Source organism: Cryptomeria japonica, chromosome 1, assembly GCF_030272615.1.
Source record: "Cryptomeria japonica chromosome 1, Sugi_1.0, whole genome shotgun sequence".
Classification (NCBI taxonomy): Eukaryota; Viridiplantae; Streptophyta; class Pinopsida; order Cupressales; family Cupressaceae; genus Cryptomeria; species Cryptomeria japonica.
Window position 1 is genome coordinate 393,285,656 of NC_081405.1, and position 19,195 is coordinate 393,304,850.

The 19,195-nt window shown below is 36.1% G+C and overlaps 1 protein-coding gene across 3 annotated transcripts in view; it reads right to left on the reverse strand.

The window, feature by feature from the left end:
• LOC131070931 (proline iminopeptidase-like) overlaps positions 1-19,195 on the reverse strand; it is a 248,156-nt gene that overhangs the window by 174,450 nt on the left and 54,511 nt on the right. The gene's annotated exons all lie outside the window — the stretch shown is intronic.

The window sequence follows — 19,195 nt, forward strand, 5'->3', positions numbered from 1 at the left end:
CCAAGTGTTAATTGTACTGAAAGTCACAACTGAATTATGCAGTTGTTGAGTACAATCATTATGACTTAAATTAATACAAGCAGACTCATTTTTTTCTTTAAGTGTCTCTGATCTGTCATGGACGTCTTTAAGATTAACCTGTAATGAACTTCCTTTAAAAAAAAGAAATTGAAATGTAGAGTCAGAACTTTCTGTACAACTATTGGTATTTCTTTCATAACAGTATGAAACAACTTCTCACTAAATTTGTTGTACATTTTCCTAAAAGCTATCATATCTGTAACATCTGGAAAAAGAAAAAACACAGAAACAAAGGATCAGTTGTCATAGTTGATAATACCTGTCGTTGATGTGTTTTTTCACAAAAGTAGTAGAATAATCAGTTTAAGTTTTAGCATTAAATTTTGTGTCTGTATTTTTGTGGTTGTTGCTTCTTCAATCATCACAGGCAGAAACACATCAATATTTTAATAAATCTGTGATTGACAATATCAGCATTATTGTTGTCAATATCATTGTAAGAGAGACTGTCTGCTATAAGACTTTCAACACTCCCTGGTTAAGTTTGACAGGTCACTGCTGAGTGGGTTCAGCTTTGCCTCCCTTGCATCATCTTTTGGCATGCATGTCAAACGAAGGGTGCTGGCATATTATGCCCAAATTTATACTGAACTGGCAATTCTCAGCAAGGAAAGATGGAGTCAACAAAGGGTTATAGTTGAAAATGTTAAAACTAGGACACATGTTAGAGAATCTTTTGAGAGATGATAAGAAATACAGTATTTTACATGTGAACTCAAGAAAAGACATGAGAAGTTTAGGAGTCCAATATACCTACTAGCTACGAACATATTCAATCGGACTAGTAACATCCAAGTATTACAAAAGGTTCCATAATGGCTTCTGCAATTTCAGCTGCTGTTGTAGCTGCTCTTCCCAAACCCAATTCAGCCAGTGTCTTTCCTTCCTCTACAAGAAGCTTAAAGGTGAATTTGCATGGAATGGTTGACGCCATTTTTATCTCTGAGGTGGATTCTCCTATAATGATTCCTCTTTCCACAACTGGACACCCAGATTAAGGTCCTTTAGCACCCCTCCCCTATGGCCTCCTGTTGTGTCTTTAGCCTCCTTATCTTCTAATTTAGCTCCCACTGTTTCCTCATGCCCAAGGACACACGGTTGCTATGGGGGTTCACACTACTTCTACCACAAACAGTGGTAAGCCTATACACAGTGCTCCTCTAATTTGGTGCTCTAAGCATTCTCCCTTAGTTGTTTTTGGGTCAGAAGTTTTAGCTAAGGTAGCCCACTATAAGGAGAAGGGTCTAATCTATAAATTCAATCAGTTTTGGCCTAATCTTGGTAACCTACATGACTAGGTAACCTTTAACAGGAACCATTTTTTGATAGTGATGATGACATCTGTCCCTATACATGGAATTTCTTTATTGTTGTTTGTCAGAAGGGTCTTGGTTCTAGAGCAAGACTGCATTTATGATGAATTCATATACGACTTTCAATCCCCTTTCAAAATCCTTTTCCATGCTTCTTGTTTGGATCAGATCACCCAACTTCCTCTCCAATTCTAGAAGCTATTAAAAGCACTTTGATTCTTTCATTTCTCTGTCTTTTGGGACTAATAGCCCCTGTTATGCTACTTCTGTTGACATATTTGTTGGTTGAAAATTTTGTACACTTGGGGAAATATACAAAATTGTGGTTTCAACCACAGCACACGAGTAAAAACTCTCCTAATTAAGGGAAGGCTCCCCCTATCTAACTAAAACTGAAATAAAAACAGGATGGTACAGCAGTCTTCTTTCTTTCTTCAAGAAAGACAATATCCTTTTCTCTTCACAGAAAAGGATAGCGATTGAATATGAACAGTAGTAACCACTTTTAAGTAAAATGAGAGAAAGGAAATGAAGTTTCCTGAAAGCGCAAAGACTTCCGTCACTTCCTTCAGGACGGGACAACAATATCAAGCTCAAAGACTTGACTATTGGAAGTCCTATCTACCCTTTGCTATACTAAATTTTACAACGAATAATAGATAACAGCTCAAAGACTGGAATAATCTATTCTTTCAACACAAAAACAAGAACTAATGCAAGCTCCAAGACTTACTGCTATTTCTTATCAAACAATAATTTTTCCTCAAGAATAGACGCAAGCTCAAAGACTTGCTGCTCCTTCTAGAGATTTCCTATTTTAATTAATCTTCTCTACTTGCAGCTCAAAGACTTCAAATCAGATTGAACTAAGCTCCTTTAGAAACACTTTGCATAGAATAAATAAAAAGAATCAAACTCAAACTTGTAGCTCAAAGACTCAAAACTTGAGTAATCCTTCTTTATCATTCTTCAAAACATTCAATTCACATACATAAGCTCAAAGACTTCTTGCTGTAAATTTGGTAGAGTTTTTGCTTGCTTTCCCAAAAGATAAAGATTACAAAGGACCCTCTCTTCTATTTATAGGAGAGGAGCCTTGAGAAAAAGGTGGGAGGATCCTAACTAACTTGAGAAATTCCCTCAACCACCAAGACCTATTCAACAACTAATTATGACTTCATTAACTAACTAAAGACTTATTCCAACTACAGTCCTAATCGGACACAACTTGTAGTTGCCTTACAAGTAATTAGAAAAATGCAAGTGATGACAACTTGCCGAAAGGGAAACTACAATTCTGAAATTACAATTTTAAAATTTTACAACAAGTGTTAAAAACACTTAAGTTGCACCTTTTGAAGATATGAACAATTCGAACTTCTGAATAACTTTCTGCAATTCATCAGGATCTGGTTCATGAGTGTTCATAGCCACCACCATAGTCTTTACGATGGCATCATGGCATTGGCATAGCGTGGAATTGCCCTTTTCCAATGCTGACCGGATTTCCTACAGCTCAGTTTGATACTTAATCAATATTTGAATGCAAGCGACTGAGAATTGCTCACTTCTCCATTCATCATGAATCTTGAGTTGCAGATCTGCAAGAACTTCTTCCTCGGGCAGCAGCTCATCATTCTGATTTAAAATGTCACAAGATGCCTTTTTACAACGGGAGGTAACATCTTGAAAGACTGCTTCACGCAACTTTAAGGTTTCATCAATTTCTTCAATGAGTGATTTGAGAACAAGGGATTTGTTCTCCAGAAGTTCCTCATATTCAATGTACATGACTCTGGAAGGAATTACATCATGCACCTGAAGAACGCCCAACTGATGTTGAGGCATCTTTCGCCAAGAAACTAAATTTCCCTCAACCTTCTCCAAATTTAGTTTGAAAGCACCCAAGATTTGATTCAACTTATCTTCGATGATCTCCAATTTAACCATTGTTTCAAATACCTGTCTTATGACTTGTGAACATCAGTCATGCAGTTGATCAACCCAGGTGTCTAAGGCTTGAACCTTTTGGGCGGCTCTCTCGATACCTTGGATTGGTTCGCTGACCCTGGAAGAAATAGGTACTTGGCCTTCTCCACTTGAAGGTTGAGTAATACTTTGGATGGCTGCCATGAGTCTTTGATTCTCTACTTCTAGTTGATCTTTCTTGGCCAACACCTCATCATACTGTTGTACCAATGTAGCCACTGTTTGTTGAGCATCATACTTGACAACCTCATGAGTTTGCTTACCCAGTTGCACTTTGGTGATCCGATAATCAGCTGCTTGCATTTCTTCAACTGGTTTATCTGATATTGGTTCAGCAATTTCTGCCACTCTCATCCGATTTTCATCAATGGTCACCCTTGAAACTGTCTTTGCCCTCTTAACAGCTTTAGGTTTTGATTGTTTCAATTGTTGGTAGTCAAAGGGATCAGGTGAGATCACCTGCTTCTTCCTCTTTGCAGTGAAGGAACTGAGCCATGGAGGTAAAGCCATCAACTCTGATTCTGGGATAGAGGGAGAAGCAGTTTCTGTTTGAATAACTGTGGTGACCTTGGGAGAAGTGTCCGTCTGGATAGCCACCATAGTCTGCTGAGTGACGACAGGATGTGATGAAGATGTCATGAACTCATCAAAACAGGTCATAGAAGTATCAATATCAGACACAGGTACATATGAAGGATCTTCCGAAAAGATATTCAACAAATTTTCCTGAGAATGACCTTGAGATGGTTCTGCTGCTGAAAGTGGAAGGACGTTCTGCGGAGATTCTGAAACTAAAGGGGCAGATTGAGAGCTCACATCTATCACAGGAGGAAACATGGGTACCTCAATAGGAAGTGAAGAAAGAGAATTATGTGGGGACTCTGTAGAAAGCAACTGAGGAGCATTATCAGATTGAGTTTCTTCCTCTGAAGCTTCAGGATCAATCACATGAATTTCCAACTGTGGCTTCTCCTTGCCTTGAACTGTTATTTCCTGAGGAGGAAGCACCATTGCACGGCTGACTCGCAATTTAATCCTCGTACTAGAAGAGGATGCACCTTCTTCGTTGTCTAGTTGAATTTCAGACTTCCGCCCAAGAGGACCTGTTGAATCATCTTCTTTCCCAACCTTAATCTTAATGAGCTTGACACCATTATTCTTAAGCCAGATATTGGTATCGGCAAGAACTGACTGAAATCTATCCAAGATAGAAGTGCCTTCCTTATGGGACTAGTGGATAGAAGGAAGTGGAGCCTCATCAACATTCTGATTGACAAACTTAGGATCAAGAACGTTGCCATCATCAATCATACCTTGTGGCACGTTCACGAGGTTTAGATCCACAATCTGTTCTGTAGTGAGTCGGCAGTAATCCATCTTGCAAATCTCCTTTTCGGTACGGAGATCAACCCAGATATCTTCTATCCGGTGTACATGGATGAAGGTCTTCTTGATCTTCTCCTTCATGCCTCGGTAATCGAAATCAGCTTTAGGTTTGAATCTTTTGAGTCTAATTTCCTGTAACTTGATCTCCATAGCTCGGGCCTTGATTGAAGTCATTAGAGAATATTGACCAATCTTCAATGGGTTGTTGGAAGAAATACCCATGCCAACCTTGTGCTTAACTGACTGATGTGTATGCACAGCCATGATCTGCCTTCCCAATTCCACGAGAATAATCTTATCTGTTGGGTATCGTGGGAGCATGTAAGGCTGCCCACCATAGCATCCAACTCTCATGTAGGTAAAAGTTGGAAATTGGAGAAACAAACAACCATATTCTTTCACCTTTCCCCATGCTTCATCTGAGACTCTTTTGTTCTTTAGGTTCTTGTCAAATTGACACAAATAATGACCAAAGAAAGCGTCCTGAACCCTTCTGAAATGAGACCTAGTTGATCTTAGGGGCAACTGATCATAGTATTCCCAAACCGGTACAAGCATGCGGTCACCCTTGGTGGAAAGACCTGGGAAATGTCTAAGTGATGCAGCAATATACACCAAATATGAATTCATGTAGAAGGTGAAGGTAGTAGAGACGACTACAAGTTGCTCACACAAAGCATCACTGATGATCTCGCCCCAACAGATGTGCTGAGACTGCCTTATTAACATAATAAATTGGTACATCCAAGGTTCAAAAACATTGGAATGCTCCAATCTCATCATACGGCTAAGAAGAGTAATAGTATCACCGATCTCATTCTTGAAATCAGACCAATATAACTTTGCCCATCTGGTAAGCGCAGTGCGAGGTTCATGAATCCATTTGTTGATATGACGCTTACAGTCTTTCTCCCTTTTGGCAAAGTATCCAGCTGCACTTTGCTTGGAGATCTCTATATAAACGGTTTCAGAAGGTATTTTGAAAACCCTCTCTATAGCTTCTGCATCCAGGCGAATGATCACTTCTCCATCATCATTTTTAATAACTCGTGTCTCTTTGTCAAAATGATGAGCACATGCTAGAACAAATTCCGGTTCTAGGGCAGCAACTGGAAAGGATGCGGCATGATGGATATGGCTGTCCAGCAACCGTTGCATATCACCCTCCTTCGGATCTTCAATCCTTTGTATGAATTCGGACATGTCAACATGCCCTATCTCAGTATCCTTGATATGATCAAGGGAGGAGGAAATCTGTGACTGCGGAACTTCATTTTGGTATTTATCATACCTGTATTTCATCTTTTTTGGAGTGGGAGATGATGATACATCTGTCATCTAGAAACAACTGGGAATGCTGCAATGTAAATTCAAGAGTATCAAGGAAACATCAAAGTCAGTATCTTTACACATTTTCACTCCTCCAAATGGGAAAGTTCAACTTTCATACTTTGGCTTTGTGAGAGGAAATATAAGAGGTGGAAAAATAAGCTTTTAACTTATTTCAGGTTTTGAAACATGTTTTGCAAGTACACAAGAGGGAAGTACAAACGTGCAATCGGGTTTTAAATTCCGAATGCAATTATACTTGCAAAACACGAAGTATGAATAAATGGAAGGAGAATGAATTTTCAGTTTGGAAGTTGGGAAGAACACATTTGCAATTGGTTTTCTAAATCCAAATGCAAACTTATTTACAAACTGAAAATCGAAGGAATGGACGAAAAAAAGGTATTTAGGCATGCGGGAAATGACGAAGATGATAAGTACGGATGAGGGAATTGGAAGCGGATAGGTAAAAATGAATTTCGAGAAGATCACTTGGAACTTTGTCATGCCAAAATGGGAAAAACTTTCAACTTGCAATCCGGATTTCAAAACCCGAAATTGGGAAGAACTTGATTTTTTCGTCATTGAAACTTGATTTTTGGACTAAAGAAGGTTAAGTCTCTGTCCAAAAAAGGGAAGAACACATTTTGAGGTAGAACTTTTCACACTTGCGGATTTCTTTGCAAATTAGGAAGATTGCAAATTGGGAAGAACACATTGGGAAGAACACATCTTTCTTGTTTTGAAACTTGATCTTTTGGATCAAAGAAGGTTAAGTCTTTGTCCGAAAAGGGAAGAACACAAATTTTCCTCTTACTTGCAATCGGGTTTTAAAACCCGAATGCAAGTAAGGAAGGAGAATTTCCAAAGGGGAAGAACAACTTTTACTTTACAAATTTCTTTGTAAAATGGGGAATTTCCTCTCATAAACCCAATATGAACATGAACAAAACTAAACCTTAAACAAGAAAATGCAAGGAAAGAAACAAGAAAGAAATACAAAAATAAAAATTACCTTGCAAAGATGAGGAGAGATCCAAGCTTGTAGAATTAACCAAACATGGAAGATGAAACCCTTTAAATAGAATTTAAACAAAGGAAGAAACTTAGCCATGCATGGTGACCAAAGAAAAACCGATTTGCTACAAAAATACCATGAAAAATGCCAAGGAAGTAGTTCGAAAATGATTTGATTCATCATTAAATACAAGAGAAAGCAAAAACGATTTAGGATTGAAAGCATACCTTGAATGAGAAAGGTGCAAAACTTGCAAAAAACGTGACTGGTTTTTAGGGCCCTTTTGGCAAATCGATTACCAAAAATGCGCATAAAATAGATTGAATGAAGTTTGGAATCCAACGCATTTATGATTGAATCAAAAATGCCTTAGGAATGGGTAGATTCGAACCTCCAAACCATGGCAAATGGCATGAATGCAAGATTCATAAAAAAACGTTGAAGAAGACAAATGGCGAAAATCAGTTTGATAGATGCACAGAACAAGGGTTTGAATCCTTCAAAGTTGCAGCAAATCCACACTTGGAAGGAATCCCTATATTTCCTCCAAAAAATTCGAACCCAAATCAGCTTGCAAAGGCATGGAAGAAATTTCGGATTTTAGAAACAAAACAACAAGTTTTCAAAATGTTCATATTTTTGCCTCTAAGGCAAATTTCGGGTTTTAGAAAAGGAAATACAAGTTAAATTACTTGTAATAGGGATATAGAATTCCTTTTACAAGTGATTTCACTTAAAACATGTAAAGGGGTTTTAAAATCCCATTTACAAGTTTTATTTTAACTTTATAAAAATAACTTTAAGTTATAAAGACATGCAAAGGGGTTTTAAAATCCCATTTACAAGTTTTATTTTAACTTTAAGTCAAACTACTTGTAATGGGGGTTTTAAAACCCCCATGACAAGTTTTTATAAAAACTTGCAATTAGAGAAAAATTCCCCTACAAGCCTAAAAGCTTCAAGGGGGTTTTGAATGACAAATTACCAGTTACTGGTAATTATCGAAAAATTCCCCTACATTGAAGCAAAAACATAGCAAACGGACTCGAAACGCGACGAAATTCGAAACGTAGCTTGGGGATGAATCAACGATCGATCCACTCCAAGGATGGGGCGAATTTATGCCTCAAAAAACGTGCCATAGAGTAAAATTTTTCATTTTTTAACAAAAATTTCTATGTGATAGTCCAATTTTTGAAATCAAAAATTGAGGACAACAATATTGGTGATGATGGATTTATTGAAAGTTCTACCAACAAAGATTAGGCTCAAGGTGCAAAATCACATTTGGACCCAACAACTTGATAATGAGAAGCAAGTATTTTGTTGTCATTGTTCTTTTGTTCTAGGTCATTGGATAGTTGATTGTTCTACATCCAAAAATAACATTTTTAAACCAACTTACTATTAAAACAAGCTCTTCAAGAGCCAATAATAACAAGAACATTTTTAAACCAACTTACTATTAAAACAAGCTCTTCAAGAGCCAATAATAACAAGAACATAGACGATGCTGACAAGAAGCAAAGGACAATAGGTGGATCTATTGACGAACCTCTCTGACCCACCTTCCTACTATCAGAAAAAGATTTTCCTGTGGCAAGGATTCAAACTTTAACGAAGATATCATTGTTAATTATGCAGAATATAAAAGACTCCCAGTAGAGATACCTTTCTCAGATTTCATAAAAATGAAGGGAGCCAAGAGTACAGTGGGACAAAGGAAATAAGATATATTGAACAAACCGCTAGAGAAAAGTTGCAGCCACAGAATGGCAAGCAAACTCTAGTTCCAATTGAAACATCACCAGATGAAGGAAAGTCAAAATTGGCTGAGGGGACCATTGAGCATGGCAAAAAGAAAATGTCCTTGCAAAGGGAAAGCATTCTGACCCAAAGCCACAACAAAGACCAAAATATAAATCATTTCCTAAGATACCCTATGGCAGTAAATCAAAGGGAGTCCCACACAAAATGATAGTATTGGATAAGCACTAAGAATTAGATGAGCCTGAAGTAATTTAGAATACAAAGGACCATGATCCTGATAATGAAGATAAAGAAGAAAGAATGGAACCTGAATCAGTGATGATTGTAGTCGAGCATAGTCTACGTGAAGAAGAAAAGAAAGAACAATTTGAGTTGCAAAAAATGGAAGTCATCACTTCTACAAAAAATTACATAAATCCCTTATATGGGGATACAAAAACTGCAGCCCAAGAACCAGAAACGGAGAAATTTATCACTTCAGCCAAGTGAGCCCTTATATGAATTATAAACTGATGAAAAATCCTTTGTCAGAATTTAATCAGCATGAATATAGAAGTCATGATGTTACTAGCACAAAGCACACAATCTTGGGTTTGCAAGATGGAATGTTTTATTCTTCTATCCCCCAAGAACAAAAAACATTTATTTTTCTTGACTTCATTAAGGAGGGAAAAGGTAAACATTTCAATCATTCATATCAAAACAATTTATAATTCAAAGAAGAAAATAACAGCACAGATGCACTTGAGATTACGTCTTGCCTGCAATTTTTCCATAATGGAATGTGCTCTAAAAATGGGAAAAGAATTAAGAATACCACTAGCAATAAAGGACACAAATACTTTCACTCAAATAAATTGACTAAGCACAAAGAAGTGAGATCCTAGTATTTAAGGCATTCCTAGAATGCATCTTGGAGAGGATGAGGTACTCTGTTGTCATAGTGATTCTTAGCAATGACGATCAAGAATATGTATATGCTGCCCAATATCTGTCATGAGTATTGTTGATGAATGTTTAATGACCACATCAACACAGAATAAAATACCAAGGTATCTTATCCTCTCTTGAGCAAAATCCCATGTATGCTAAGATTGCAAAAGATCATATAGGGGGCTCCAAGGTTCTTCTCTATCAAGTCCTGACATGGATAAGATCAATGGTCGTTGTAATATGCTGGCAACACAAAGGGACTTACATTTGAATCATTCTTCACTTCTTCTGCAATATTAACTACAACTTGATCATCAGATATTGCAATTTCATGATGTCTCTTCAAACGAACCGGAATTATACTGAAAGTAATAAGGGGAAAGGGTTAGAGACTCTATTCTACTCCTAAGGAAAATGATATCAATGGCTAGTGCTCCAATGGACGAATTCCAAATAACCATAACCTGCTTCGCCAAGATCAACTACAACTCCACAACAATTTGTGCAATCTTCCAAGGGTTATGCAAAGAATGTTCATATCATAATGAACACCATAACAAAAAATGCACATTCAATAAGATGCTAAAAGTATGAGCCATGGAAATTCATCAAACACCATTACATTCTCCATTGAAATCAAAGCATTTTATCTAACAATTTTGAGAAATTGGAAGAACACCCGGCAACAAGATGAAATGAGAAAGAATCCATCATAACTTCAATGAAATCAAGCTTTATTCCTTCAAGTCTTACAACAATGTCTTCTCCTTCTCCAACTCTACTTCTACTTTAAGAGCGAGAGCTCTCTACTTGAACTGATGAGCTATCTAATGAATTACAAATGAGAAAGCAGGGCCTTTTATATAGCTCCTCCCACAAATGAACGGCCAAGATTGATTTGAAATCAAGGGTCAAGATTACAAGATGGAACCCTAATTAGGATTTTACTAACGATAGCTTATGTGGTACAGAAAAGTGGGGCCAAGTCGACCAATGAGAAAATTACATTTAAGGACACTTGTCCTTCTTTCGAATAGAAACCAATAATAAAATATTATCATCACCTTCTAGCAGCTCTCTTGGATAAGCCAGGTTCATTGAATCTAGTCATGTCAACTTCAATAAACATGATTCACCGGTGAAGGTGAGTAGGCGCCCCATTAGCATGTTGGGTGCCATGTAGACTCAATAACTCATCACGAGCAATATTCTCAAATTGCATCATTTTGTGATCAAGGTTCTAACTTTGATTAACTTTTTTGAAACTCTCTCCTTGATCGTCTTCTTCCTTCCATGTACTTGCTTGGGAATTCACCTTTTTGAAATGGATTGGACTCCCTTGTCAACAATCCTGTCATTCTTGAAATCTTTCACACTTGAACTTTCTCCCTTTTCACTTTGGATTTCTTGAGGAAATTCTTCCTTCTACATTTGTACTTGAACTTTGATCTTTGAGATCTTGGACCTTGAATGCCTTGAACTGGATTGCCTTGCATTAGACTTCTTTACCCTGGGTCTCCATGCTTCTTGATGTCTAGATGTTGTCTTTGGATTGGCTAGGTGTATCCTTGATGTTTTATCATTTTCTAACTTCTCGAGAATGCCATGTTTTATCAAAATATCTCCTTAGGAACTTCAATTATGTCTCCAATCACCTCTCTTCCATGGTCACATTTGAGATAACCACAGAGATTATGTCTTTAGGTATGAATCCACTTAATAGGGGAAATTCCGCTCCTAGGTGCAATTGAGCAGTGGAGGAGGATTTTTCTTTGAGGGGTTTATCCCTGACACTTGTGAAATTGCGCTCCTAGGCGCAAATGAGAGGTAGAGGAGGATTTTTGAAACAAGGAGAAAATCCTTGGCAATGAGGAATTTGCGCCCCTTGGCGCAATTTCAGCTTGGAGGAGGATTTTGAGCTGAGGGAGGAATTCTTGACAGTGAGGAATTTGCACCCCTAGGCACAATTTGAGCTTGGAGAACGATTTTTGAAATTGGGAGAAAATCCTTGATCATGATGAATTCCCTTTCCTTGGCGCATCTAGGAGGCAGTGAAGGATTTTGGGATTACTGCCATGCCTTAACCAGATTTCCTCGCTTTAGTCCTTCACATCAATTGACTTCGATCTGGATATTCCCTGTTCCTTCATTGTCAATGTTCATTTGTAGCCCAAAAAAGGACTTGCTAAAAATAGTAAGTTCGTCCAAACTCAAAATCAAGCTAAATGGAGACCCAATGAAATTTACTAAAAATAGCCATTGATATAAATAGTGTGTCCAAACTCCAAATTGGCCAAAATTGAGATGTGCTAAAACTTACTAAAAATTGTAAGTGCTAAAAAGAGAAACTTATGCCAGAAGCACCGAAAAACACCACCAACAAGCCCCATGAAGGATTTTTCCTTGCCTTGGAAGAAATTCTTGCTTCCTACCTTGCACTAACTCTCAGAGCACAAATAAGACCCTCAGGATGATTTTGTCCTTGGGGACATCCTGTTGATGTACTAAACCGCTTCCTTGGGCACAATTTAGGGGTGGAGGAGGAATTTCTATCATAAGCACAAATCCACCTCTGTGAAGGAGTTTCCCCACACATAGCCAAATTTTGTCTATTCAATTTCATTCCTTCATGTAGACCTTTCAATACTTAGTCAAATTTGCATCAATTCATCCTTCTGCTAGTGAATTACTTCTTCTATCATTGCAATCTCTTACTTGGACAATGATATCATCCACTCAACGAAGTCCTCTTCTCAGCATCCAAAGTCTTGTTCTCACATCAATCCTAAAAAGACAAGAAAACATTATCTTACAAGTATCAATCAAGTCATAAGTTAACAAAATGCAAAGTTCAAAGGATAATCAATAAAAACAATGCACTTTGAAAACCCTAATTCTTGACTTGACGACAACTATCAAGGCTCTATACTTTTTAAAATCCATTCCATACTTAGGCATTTCATCACCTCCAAAGGCCAAAATCCAAACCAACAATTCCTTATAACTCATTTTTTAGGGTTGGGAGATGACACTGACCACAAAAGACTTGGTTTATTTGACGAAAAGAGGGGGTCCCCATTTGCAATGTGGTGATGTGTGAGAATGTCACAACATCTAGCGCCAATTCGAATAAATGTTCCTGAACATTGCAAAGATAAAAACCCAATCCACACCTGGAATCTTTGGAAAATTACATCCAACCTATCAAATAGTTAGAAACACACTTAAAAAGGAAGTAGAATCTCAGATTGAATCAAGTAACTCAATCTCGGATTACCCAAGTGTGTGCGATTCAATTCATTCCGGCTCATAAGATAATTAAGACCCCCCCGTGGCGAGCTACGTAGGTATCTTAACTCCAAAAGCATCCTGGACATTGCCTCGCTGCCAATCAAGCACCCATAGCCTCGACGAGGTTATCACTATAATTCCCACGAACATTGCTCCACTGCTAGTCCGGGTATCCATAGCCCTGATGGACATATTCGCAAATTCCCAAAGCCAATGACTTTGATATTTCTTTTCATTTCTCTTCTCTTTTTTCTTTCTTTTCTTTTGATATCACTTTTCTTTTTTCTCCATCAATTCCGCGATTGGCTCATAAGCAATGAAGTTCACAATGGGTTTGAGAATTACAATGGCGCTGAAGCAAGATTTAGGATTTTTCACTAGCCACAACGTCTCCTAAGGAAACCTCAATGACTTAGAGCAATTGATTAAGTGTGTAAAAATATAGTAATCACAAGATATCTGTCATGTCCCCATCTTTGGCATAGCAAGTAAAGAGCAGAACATTTGCACGATCAAGGATGACCGCCTCAATATTTAGAAGTTAGAAAGCAACAAGTATAAATAGTAAAATGGTAAACATGTATATGTTCGTGAAGTACCCCGGAGGATCCATAAGTCGGGCTGATAATGAAATGTTAACAGAATTGCATCGAAGATGAGTCCAATAATTACATAATACATCTACACCCGATCTGGGTAAGCAAGAATTCAAGACCATCAATATAATGTTCAGCATATTAAGGATATCCTATCAGCATGTCATCCATGATCTTAAGATAATAATCAGATTTGAAATACAACAGCACACCATTGCCATATAGTCATGATCGAGGAAGGAAATCTATAAACCAATTCATAGAGAACTATTCCTTCGATTTATCAATTCAACTCCAGCACCTCGATATATGGTAGACAAACAGTAATCTTCTATTTGTCAGTAATTACAAAGAATACTGCTATGATAATGATCAGTAATTAATTATGAAGAAACACGATGATAGCCACTTATCATCGAACTGGAGACTAACGCCTTATCATACGAATTATAGAGAAATCTGATTCAAGATGGATAAGCTAACAACCTATAACTAAGAGTTCAATTGGACATTATGAAGGGTCATGACTGAGGAAAGGTTTTATCTCCTCACCATCACAACCTTTCATCACGTATTAAAAGGATATCATATCTTCACAAATGGGGGAGGAGAGAATGAGTTTTTATCCTTTATTCCCAGATCTGAAGAATAATGAATCATTTAATATTCCAGGCAATAAGAGTTTGTGTGTTAATCACAAACAAAAAGACAATACAAAAGTGTGGATTTTATAAATAACATATTTGAACAACAATGCAGTAAACTTCTATTCAGAAGAGATGCGATTCGTATGAAAGGGGATATGCACTCGGAGTCCCATGTATAAATAAAAGAATATTTGATGGAAGGATACAACATTTAAAGTTAACCAAAAGCAGCGATTAGTAATAAGTAAAAGACATGATTAAGAAAAAGTAACTATAACTAAAGGCTATGACCATTCAAAAGAATGCCTTTCTATATAAGCCAAAAGGCATACGTAGAGGTTGGGCCCATAAGAAGAAAAGAAAATAATGGGTTTGAGTGTGTGAGAGAATAATTCTGAGATTACAACTCAGAAAATAAAGTAGTTCTCAGACGTGTGAGGTGCATGCCACGAAAAAGAAATATATATTTAAGAAGTGTAGAGTGGAAAGGATGGGGAGGTTTGCTACGTGGGTGGAAAGAAAAGTCAGCAAGCTACGCCAGCAGGTTATGCACAGGTAAGTTTGTATGGATATTTTATTATACATGTTAATAAATATATATAATAAACATGATGTTACATATGTTGAGGAATATAAATAAAGAATACCTTAATACATGTATTAATGAATATGAATAATGAATAGTTTAATATATGTATTAATAAATATGAATAATGAATAGTTTAATATATCTATTAATGAATATGAATAATGAATAGTTTAATATATGTATCAATAAATATAAATAATGAATATTTTAATATATATATTAATGAATATAAATAATGAATAGTTTAATATATATATTAACGAATAGAAATAATGAACATTTTAATACATATGTTAATGAAAGGTTCTTAGATGTTAAGGAATGTGTATAAACATAAGTAGTAAATACATATCAGGAATAGTAGGCATATATGTTAAGAAATAAATGTGAATATTGGTTAATGAACATTTTTATGGATATATGTAGTGAATACATGTTAAATCAGGAATATGTACATGTAGGATTATGGAATAGGAAAATAGTAATAAAATGCAAAAATGTATTATAAATGTAATCACATGTTGGAGGCTATAGGGAGGAAACTGTCATAACCCCTCTTTGGACATGGGATTAAATAAAGATGATAATTAAAACATTTATTAATTAACATTTAATAATATTGGAAAATCGTCTCATTTATGAGACTTCACGATTTTCCTTTAATATATGATTATTAATATTTATTATTTGTTATGATTATTATTTATTATTATTGTTTTATTTTAATGTAACGTTCATATTTCAAATTATTAATATTATATTAACTATTAAAGAAGTTTTACCATTAAAACATAAAATAGATATATTGAATATATTACACTGACCGAGTCAACTTAGTTCACTAATTAATATACATTGTATTATGTATATGAATCAACTATTATATGATTCGATTCTATGAGATAATTAATATGAATCGATTCTATGTAATGCTTAATATATATAAATTGGTTATTATATAAATCAGTTCTATGTTATGATTAAATATGAATTGACTCTTTGTTAAAACATGTTAACTTAGTCTTTTAGACGTGTTAATGCTTGACCATATTACAACATCCAGACCCTGGTCCATCATAGCCATATCGAGACGTGCCACTCACAGTAAATAATCGCATATGAGTCACTCATAATTGTAAACAAAAGCTATCAAGGAATAATTGGAGAAATTAAGATGCGGTAATATTGGTAATGAGGTACTAAAGAAAACGATGACTTAATAAGAGTAGTAATATCGATATTCTTATATCCGTCGCTCCCAGACTTGCTCATGTTCAGCAATCACATTATATTGAGCGCCACATAAAATTGAAGGTATATCGAAGATTGATATATCCATATCTTCAATGATAGAACCAAACTTAACGGCGGTAAGGAAAATCTTCTCTATTGCCGAATCATAGAATGAGAACGCAGATTTTGGGTATGATGAAAGTGAGGCGCCTTTATGTATTGGTGGCCAATTCCTTTGACCATAGTCTGAGATAACTTCTCAAGAGATTCTATAAAGAAAACGATGGAAAGACCACATAAAGATTATGTTTAAAATAACTGACTGATAGTACAACTGAAGCAAATTCACTATGATCATGGGTCGATCCCCTATAAGAAGTATGAATAGAGCAATTGATACTTCCAAATACGATAAAGCATGAATATGTCATTTGAGAGTGTCGTGGATAATAATATGTATCAGAACTATGGTGCCGCCCAAATGCTCCACACTATTGATTACTATAACGAGAAGAATTAATAATTAAATCAAGACCTTCACTATTTCAGAAAGGACCATCGGGAACTAATCAATAATTAATTAGAAATTGTATTACCAAGAGGTGCGATTCATTAAAGGTTAATATAATTTATCAAAGGATATGACTCTAGAGAAGAATCACACCTTTACAAACCAAGACGCAGATATAAAGACATGCGATTTGCTCACTATCATCATCGCTGATTAAAGATCCGATTAAGGGTTGAAGAATAAATAACCAATAGTTTATACATTTAGGTTAAGACCTTAACTAACCATCATCGATTAATAACTTATTTTCCTACTAAGGGATGCGATTAATATTCACGGAGAGCCACGATTAAGAGAAGGATGTGTCTGTTCCAAATCAAAGAGATGTAACTATTCAGGATTATAAGATATTAATAAGGAATCCATATTCATTAGAGGATCATCAACCATTTCTTATTTTTATTTATATCCTTGTTGGATCACTCAAGTGAGCAAGTGCCGTCGGCATAAACTGGTTGCATAGACATAAAGTACAAAATCAGGAAGAGCGCCATTGTTGTAAGTTTACAAAGACAGATCAGAAACAGCACTATATCGCTGTAAATGATATCATACACATTTGCATATTCATAAAGACATATCAGGAGCAGCTGATCACCCATCGCTATAAGCGATATATATATATATACATATATATATATACTGATCAGAATATATTACAGCATACTTTCCATTGTCGAATCAGAGACGGCTACCAATCACATTGATTACACAAATCTGATTGCATAATACATATTGTTTAGCAGAAGCTTAGTTTTGTAATTAGGATCATCCTTGCACAATTGTCATCAATCATATTAGAGACCGCAGAGATAATCTTAACATTGATTGCATTCCTCTAAGTATGGATGTATAGATCAAAATCATCTTGCATATACCTAAGTGTTGAATCAGAGATAGCAGTGGAATTGTTCCCATATATCATATATCATCAGATTATAAATGATATCAATTGTATAACATAAGGATAAATCTCTTAGAAGTGGTATCATAGACTATTATTCTTACTTGAATCATTATCATTTTAGACATTATTAGAGATTAAAGAAGTCTCTTGCCATTGACTTGCAATACAACTGTTCCCTAATTTCCTAAACATTAACATAAGGGGACATTACAGAAACTCCCTTAGTCTAAGGGAGGGATTATGATAATCCCTAGGGCAGTATATATACTGAATATCTATATGCATATATATGGCTTGGTTGACTAAGTTCATCCAAGAAGAGACGGATCTAGCCGGTCCCCTCTGAGGACTTGGATGATGGGATGCATCATCCAAGGCAAGGAATTGACATATGGTCTTCTTTAGATGGCTTAGGTGTAAGAAATTACACCCAAGACAGGAATCGAATTAATCTTCGATTTCTTGGATGGCTTGGGTGTAAGAAGTTACATCCAAGACAAGAAGCGAATTAACCTTTGATCTCCTGGATGGCTTGGGTGTAAGAAGTTACATCCAAGACAGGAATCGAATTAACCTTTGATTTCCTGGATGGCTTGGGTGTAAGAAGTTACATCCAAGAAAGGAATCGAATTAACCTTCGATCTCCTGGATGGCTTGGGTGTAAGAAGTTACATCCAAGATAGGAATCAAATTAGCCTTTGACTTCCTGGATGGCTTGGGTGTAGGAAATTACATCCAAGACAGGAATCGAATTCACCTTCGATTTCCTGGATGGCTTGGAACCAAGATGGGTTCCAAGAAGGCGAGCTTCACGGCCGCCTAAGGACATATCTCCACATGGCATTCGTATCCTTTTTATTTGATAAGAATTGTGATTGTGTTAATTAAGTATTTTAAAGTTAAATTGCAAGTTAGATTAGTTATATATATATATATATATATATATATTTGTTGTATTCTAACAATCTGTTTTGCAGGACAGTGATCTCTAACTAGTAGAGACATTACAATATCGGTGTCTAGACACAATAAGTGATTCCCCTACAGGTCAAGTACAAGTCCTAACCAAATGATAAAACCGGGAAAGAACAACCTCTGATTCCAAAGCACTTCATAAATAGTTATCCAAGAAATGGACTAAACATAAATAAGTATAGATGCTTGAGTGGGCTTAAGATAAATAACGCCTTTCTCACAAATGGGATCCCCCAAAGGAAACCTAAACTAAATGGCAACAACTCGAGTCAAACAACTCAAAGTAGAGGAAAAGGAAACCTAAACTAATAGAAACAAAAAAAAATTGAACAAACAATATTCACAAGACCCAAATATATACAACTCCTAACATGATTTCTTAGGACGTACAAGAGCAACAATGGCATTAGTCATGGTTCGAAGCTTTGCAGATTCATCTTTAAACTTGGAAAAGTAATCTTTCACAATACAAATCTCAAACTCAAACAAAACTTCAAGAAAGATCAACAACTGGGGCAACTCATCTGAACCATGATTAATCGATAAACAAGTTATTCTTCCTAAATT